Consider the following 7,637-nt stretch of genomic DNA (forward strand, 5'->3'; position numbering starts at 1 on the left):
CACAGACACTTGAGGGGAAAATGGTGTGGCCAAACTTGCGCAAAAAATTTTATATCGGGGCAAATTAAAGCAGCTTATACAAGAAACGCAATAATGTGCACCAACAGTGACGCTGCAACGTGGCTTTGGTTCAATGACTGGTTTGTTTCTGGCAATCTGACTTTAACTACGTACCAAAAATCCCCATTTTACGTTTTTTCTTGAGACAACTATATAGGCCCCCTACTTTAGCAGCGGATCCCTGTTTGGGTTGAGCTTGCCCAAGTTCTAGTACTTGGCCAAGCTTTGCTTGTAAACAAGTAGAGCTTGGGTGTCTGTGATGACTTGCTACTTGCCCTTTTCCCATCAGTAGTGAAAACTATTGAAGTTCTTCTGACGCAGTGTGCCCCGTCGCAAGCATCACCGCCACATATTTAAAAAACGTATTTTCCTGCCACTTCCATTTCGACACATGCGGCTAGATTAACTTTCATTTTTCAGAGGTATGGGCCAAACTGAACACAATTTGCACTTATGTTTGATCACATTTATGGGGTTGTGATATGTACCCGGAATGTACTCGGAAAAAGCAGAGCTTGATCAATTTGCGCATTAGTCATCCATCACCTTGGTCAAGTGGGTTGATGTTTTGATTGTGCACATGGTCGTACTTGGTCCTTTTACCCGGGATCACAGCTATGAAACCGAGATCAACGCGGTACCGCGCAAGTCAACTGCCTGCGTTCATGACAGTGGCACTGACAAGAAAGAGTTCAAGAATCCAGGGTGGTTGGTCTGGCTTATCTCTTGATATCTAGTGTTGATGTAAAAACTAAATCACGATGCCGGAAGAAGTTTAGAGTCATCAAATTGTGGCATCAGCCTTGTTTCAGGTCATTTTACCTTTAGTTAAAGTTTGATGGTGCAATTTCGGAAGCTGCTCATATTGTATTGACGAATCAATCTGTTCTTTCGTCACACTGATGTCTTGTTTCGTCAGCATGCCTAAATGTAGACACTTCAAGCCAATATTCTAAGCCATGATGTGATGGTATGGGTAGAAAAGAATTGAAACATGAATTTAATGACGATAAAAGATAACAGGGCTTGGGTTCTATCGATACTCTGTAGTTTTAATTGAAATTCGTTGGGTGTGCTCAACAATGAGCTGGATTTAATTTTGATCCATTTTGGCGTCCCTGACAATCCCTCGAAATGTCTCAAGCTTGCAAGATACATTTTCAATCTGGCATTGGACCGGTATTGCATTGAATGCTTGAGACTTTTGGGGCAACGTTCCCATCACTAATTCAGAGATAATATGTTCTTCCACAAATTTTATCACGGCAACAACTTCTTCCACAAAATCCACCATATTCCAATGAATTGTACGAAGTACGTACGAATAAGGAGCCATAAGCTCCACTACCACCAGGCATAGGACGTGGCGAGGCATAAAATGTAGACCAATTGTCCGGACCATCAATCCAATAAGATTCAACACAAATAAAACAATCACCTGTTGTGATTAAAATTACTTTAAATAATGCCTGCCTTTTATGCAAACTTCCTAGTAAGTAGAAATTTAAACTCTACTAAAAGATAACTCATTCATTTTTCACCAATGCTTGACGTTTCTTGTCATATGTGTGTATTAAGACAAAATTATCAATTGTCCATGCCAAATATTCTAATATGATAACATTTTTTATGAACATGAATTTTTATTGCCTATTCCACACATTTTATATTTTCTTATCTTTTATATTTTGTCAGTGTAAGTTCCTCATCAATTAGTAAAATGATTCTTGTTGATTTTCTATCTGTGCGTGTTTTTGGAGCCAGTTTTATGCAATGTTTCACTGATTTGAAAGATAATTTGATTGTTTTTGATTAATTTGATGTTCATGTGTATTTCATTTATTCTTCTGACTTTCAAAATTAATTCAGAAATAATTAGTAAATGAACAGAGTTCCATGACAAAGAGATCATTATCTAATTAAAAACACTTAAATATTCTATGCAGTATGGATAATCTTGTTTTATTGATACTAGAGTTACTGTCTTGATTCAACGTGATGGCCTAACTTGGCGGTCAGGGGAAAGCCGCGTCGCTTCCTCTCTTTAGAGTCTCTGGCTTCGAGGATGGATTTCAAGAAGATCAACAAGTTTGAACTTCATGATCTCCTCAAACACCTTTGCAATATTCGAAGTGAGATAAATCAGCCTATAGCCACTGGGGAGATACTTACCTTCCCCCTTTAAAAATTGGCACAATGTGAGCTAACTTTGGTGAAGTGGGATACTTGCCCTGATCCAAGATGCAACGCCTCAAGTACGAGAAAACAGGAGCGAGAACCTGTGAGCATCTCATCAGAAACTGAGATGTCACACCATCAGGACTAGGAGAACTTGAAAGCCTCAAGTCCTTGATGGCTGCTAAAGCATTTTGATCTTTGACTACAAGATCATCTAAACGCTCAATTGACTAACATTGTCAATCTCAACAGATGACCTTGATTAGAGCAATGAGCTGTTGCTTCTAAACTCAGTGGGGTTAAAAGCACATTGCAGAACTGATCTCTAAGCATGTTAGCCATAACCTCTACAATGCTAATGGCCTCACCATCGACCTCAAAGGGTTCTACAGAGTGCTTTTTACAATTGATGTAAAACTATTTCATTTATTCTTTTCATAATGTTTGCATGAACCTTATTTGTCTGTAATTAGCCATATAACCATGCAAATGATTGTCAAACTATTGTTTTCCTTCACTCTTTGCAAAACCAGTGTTCTTTGAATTGCAACATTTGTAAAAAGTTTCAAAGAACCATTTATTTATCAACTTAGCTTACCCTCAAAGTTCGGATTGTGTTTTGGAACTAATAAGATCTCAATGAATCAGATTTTTCGATCGCTCAATCCGAATTTGAACCTGAATCCAAACAAAATATTTAATCCTATCCAAATCCGAATAGTTTTCCTCAATCCGATTGGATCCGAGGCAGAGCTCTAATTCATACCCGCGCTCGAAGTAATGATACGTAGTCGAGGCACTAGCGCCATCTCTTGGTTCAAATCAAAGGACATACCTGCTGTAGATACAAGGTTGCCACCTCACGAAGTTCATGCATTTAGTAGAAGATGAACAAACATGACTGGAACATAAATAGCATAGTACTCCCAATTTCCACCAAAAGTTTAGAAATAGTCGCCTATCAATGGAACAATTTACGTAGATATCCATTTAAAGAAGTGATTTTGCTTTTTAATGACACCATTATTAAGTTTCCTTCCAGTTATGAGTGAGAAGGAAAAGCAAAGTGAGAGGGCAAGTTCGATTGTTTTCTAAAGACACCTTGCCTTGGGCTTGTTTTGGCAACGTTCACTAACCCAAAGAAAAAAGTCTTAAAGATAGAATGAATGGTCATACCGCAAAAAATGTGCCAATCGAGGGATGATTATAATCGATATGGAGAAAGTCAAAGAAATTCAAAGAAAATATTACTAAAGTACTGAGCTTATGTATTGAGGATTGTCTGCTATTTAGCGCTCTTGAGCCGTTCAGGGACCAGGACTGAAGATTTCGAGAATCCGTAGGTTGGGCAACAAATCTCGACTGCAATGTAAAAACCCTGCAATCCCACACGAAATTTGGTAAATTAAAATCATGGAACACTGTGGATCTCTTTTAGATCGTCATAAGATGATCCTCTGAGGCTGATTGAGATATTGAAGGTGACAAACTCGAATCATTTCGCTCTCCCAAAGCGGGTAAGCACCAAAAAGATAGCTTGTGGGCGGTGCCAGTAAAGTGAATGGATCCTGATAAAGCCAAATGGATCCTTGGACAGCAATCTCGAATTTACTTGACCCATTTTTAGTGGGAGTCCCTTGGCCCAAAAGCTTCCATCCTGATTACAAGGCAACCATTTTCCTAGGATTCATTCTCAATTTTTACCCCTCAACAATGATAAACAAGTTCAGCCAAGAAAGATTTTTGGCCGCCAAAACGAGGCGAAGTTGCAAATGAATAAGTTCAAAAGAAGAAGCTCAAGGATAAAAGCGACCAACAAGATATCTCTCAAATTATTTATTGTGTAGTATGCCACTCATCCCACCCAAAGGAATCGTTGACAATATTTCCAAATTATGAACAGAAACCCCACATTTAACCCCTTGCCATAGGGCTTGTCAAGTAAACGCATTCGAGAACAAATGACGTTATTCCATGGAGTAAAATAGAAGACAACATGCCCAGCCAAACGGCGCTGTGCGTGCATTGAATTTTGACATTTTTTCCATTTTACACGCTTGTCTAAGCAAAAAGCATTGTGGTATTGAGCCAATTTGATAGAGCATCCAAGGAAACTATAGCAAACATGTTCATTTTGTTAGGTTTAGTAACACAGCTCACTCAAAATCACTCGATTATTGAAAATTCAATAGGCCGATGGTGCGAGTTGACTGGTATGTTTGTCTTTGGTCTCCATTTTGGTCTTCATTCACTTGACATGTCTTATAGATTGGCTTTCTTCTGACACATTCCATTAAGCCGGTTTGAACAATGTGTCCGACTGTTTTTCTTGGTCTAGCATTTGGGCTAACTTTTGGGTGGGTCAAACGACACATTTCACGATCCACCCAAAACAATGCTTCCAAAGGGTAAACCGACGAAAGGGTCTCAACCATGCACAAACCAGTAATTTGAAGCGTGCACATACAGAACGCTTATGTGGTTATGATGGGGCTCAAAACGCAATTTTGATCAAGATCGGGGAAACACTAAACGGAAACGGATGAACAAGTCGAAGTTCAGGCTGACATCCAGAGATGTCGGGGTTAGCTCGACTTCGATTGCATGCGGTTTCGGTTCCGGCCTGGATAACTTGAGTGTGGCTTAAGTATAGTGATGTAGTGAGCTGTACTTTCAACCTTCTCACTCTCACCGCGTGAAAAATTCCACCTGTTATCATTTAAATCTTGGCATTGGAGCAACGCTCCCTCAATGTAGTAAAAAGCTCTATGGGTTGCTTTTCTTTTGGGTTGGCAGGTTTACAAATTGTTCGGTTTAAAATTGATCAAATTGTTCATCTCTAGCTGAACGGGACAGATTTGGCCTGATACAATACCGTCACTCTGTACTGCAACCCAAGTAGCAAGTAGTTCGCAGAGTTCTTTTTTTCTTGCTACATAATTCTTCTAAATTCCTGAAATTGATCATGGTCAAAAACATGAAACGTCCGAAGAATGTCCAAATTGTGAGGATTTTAAGAGTTGTTGGAGCAATTTCTAAGTCATGAAGACAAAAGTAATTCATTATTTACAAATGTCCGAATTTTTATTGAAACATTTACAGTACACTCACAAGACATACATGACGGTAGAAGAAGAAAACAAAATAAATGTCATATTTTGTTACAATAAGGTGCAAAGAGTTTATATAATATTTCACAAGGCTGTACAGGAGTTGCAAGAAATGGTCCGGTTGAACGTAATATGTTGCTAGAAGCCAATATTGACCGTGTCTTAGCTCATACGTCGCACTTGAAGATTATCAGCCATTCGTCAAGGTTTATATCTTGACTCATTTTCTGGAGCTTAAAATCCAGATAATATATTACTTTCATTAAGCTATTGCTGTTGTATCCGTGAAATGAAACGTTCATTTGAATCATATTGCGGGGTTTCCATTCAATTGGGCAGACGTAAAAATTGTAAGAGAGGAATTGCTCATAACTTGAGCGGAATGATTCTTCAACTTGTTAACTTGATTCTTCAGCACCAGCTTACGACAAAGTTAATTACGCTTTTTTTGTGTCAATTTATGAAAGCACCACTAGCATTGTGCAGAAGTCACGATGCACAAAAAATATGATATGGAGTTGCTTATCTAACCTTGTAGTGGTTTGACAAACTCTTGGAAACTCTCTTGGGATTGTTCATCCAACGAATAGGCCAATGGTTCTTGGCACTTCTCGTCCCGGATAAGGTGGATCTGAATTTTGCGCTCTGTCTTCAATTTCCGGATGGTTTCGCTCAACCCAATATCGTTGGTCAGAAGGATAAGGATATCGATATCCTTCTTGGTCTCAACCTGTTCCTTCAGCATGTCCAGCGCCGAGTCCAGGGAGAGGTCCACCGACATCTGGGCCACGTGGTTCACGGCGGCCATTTGGCTGATGGACCGGCATGCGGCAAAGCCAGCTTCGGCCGTTTCCGTGGCGCAGAGAAATGTGTTCCGAAGCTTGGAGACCACGGCGCCGACCTTGACGTCTGCTGGGGCCGGCAAGGACATCATGTCCCAGAAGAAAAGGACAGCCTTACTCGTCTTCTTGGGGCGGGCTTTCCCCGTCCGGGTGGACGATTTACTTCTCGTCTTTTCCACCTTGTCCTCGACGAAAGGCTTGATGAGCCCTTGATAACTGAATGCCTTGGTGACTACGGACTTCAATGACTTCTTGGCCACATGATTGTGAAACAAGAGTACTTAATGTTTGTTACGTGCAAGTGATGAGCAATCAAAAGCGATTTTGTAAACAGGAATACTATTTTGAACCATTATCATGATAGGCAAAATTTGGGCTTGTAAGATATGTTCCACACATACCTCTTTATTATTTTTCCCTACTATTCTCTTTATTTTTGTGACCAAACAAATGTACCAGACATCACAATAGACAAATAATAGTGGCAATAATTTTTAAATTAAAGGTATCATGGTACTGCTAGGGCCGGAATCCTTACTATGTTAATGGATTAAATTATGTTAATCAAACTCATATCTACGGCTCAACAAGCCTACTGACACTCAAGCTCCAGCTCATGAACTATGCAATCAAGAGCAACCAAAGATGTCATCAAATTCATTGGTCAGCTTGGACTGACAAAATTATTAAAATCAGACGAAACCTTCTGCGATATAACTCGCCTTTTAAGTAAGATCATTCTTAATCCGTAGTCAAACAAGTCCCTCCATTCTGTTTGGCTACTTTGCGGTCATTTCCTTAGTTCAGAATGCGATACTTGAACGCCTAGATGCGGTTCTGGTCAAAGGTATTCATTGCAATCTTTAGGAACCCCGAAGGCCAGAAGCATTTTCAAGTCTTAAAGTTTTCCTCAGTATAATGCAATGAATCTTTGTTCAGACAGGAATGACATGAGTCCCACGACAATGAATTAATTTTTACATGCTTTTCCAGGGCTCAAATAGTTTTGATAAAGAACAATGAGGATTCTTTGTACGTTGCCTATCAATCACGAGGAAGTTTGAAGTAAAATGTATTTAGCACCCGATTTCCTCAAATTTGTAAGAGTCGTAAAGAACAAGCAAAGGGATTACTGTACCTTTGATTTTACTTGCAAAGCACAAGTTTTCAATTAACAAAAATACAAGTAACTCAGACACCCAAGATTTTGAAGCACTACCGTTCTGATAATTTTGCCTAGTCAAAAAAAATGTACCTTGTATCACTCACCGTTTTTTTGTCTTTTTCAGTCCCCACCCAAAAAGCAGAGGCAGTAATGTATTGCCCCATCTGCAAGGTTACTTCTTCCTCTCCAGCTGGTCATGTGGCGCATTTGCAAGGCAAGAAACATATCCAGAAAATCAATGAGCTACGAGGGATCCCTCCTAGCAACATGGTTGTGCCTCCA

The 7,637-nt window shown here is 39.6% G+C and overlaps 1 protein-coding gene across 1 annotated transcript in view; it reads right to left on the minus strand.

Moving 5' to 3' along the window:
• The window catches only part of LOC131892021 (cuticle collagen 14-like), a 19,364-nt gene extending 11,733 nt beyond the window's left edge, over positions 1-7,631 (minus strand). Inside the window, exon 1 of the mRNA XM_059241742.1 lies at positions 7,460-7,631. The gene's annotated coding sequence lies outside the window, so the exon portion shown is untranslated. The remainder of the gene's footprint in view (positions 1-7,459) is intronic.
• Positions 7,632-7,637: the final 6 nt, after the last annotated feature.

The sequence above is a fragment of the Tigriopus californicus genome, chromosome 12 (genome assembly GCF_007210705.1).
Source record: "Tigriopus californicus strain San Diego chromosome 12, Tcal_SD_v2.1, whole genome shotgun sequence".
NCBI lineage: Eukaryota > Metazoa > Arthropoda > Copepoda > Harpacticoida > Harpacticidae > Tigriopus > Tigriopus californicus.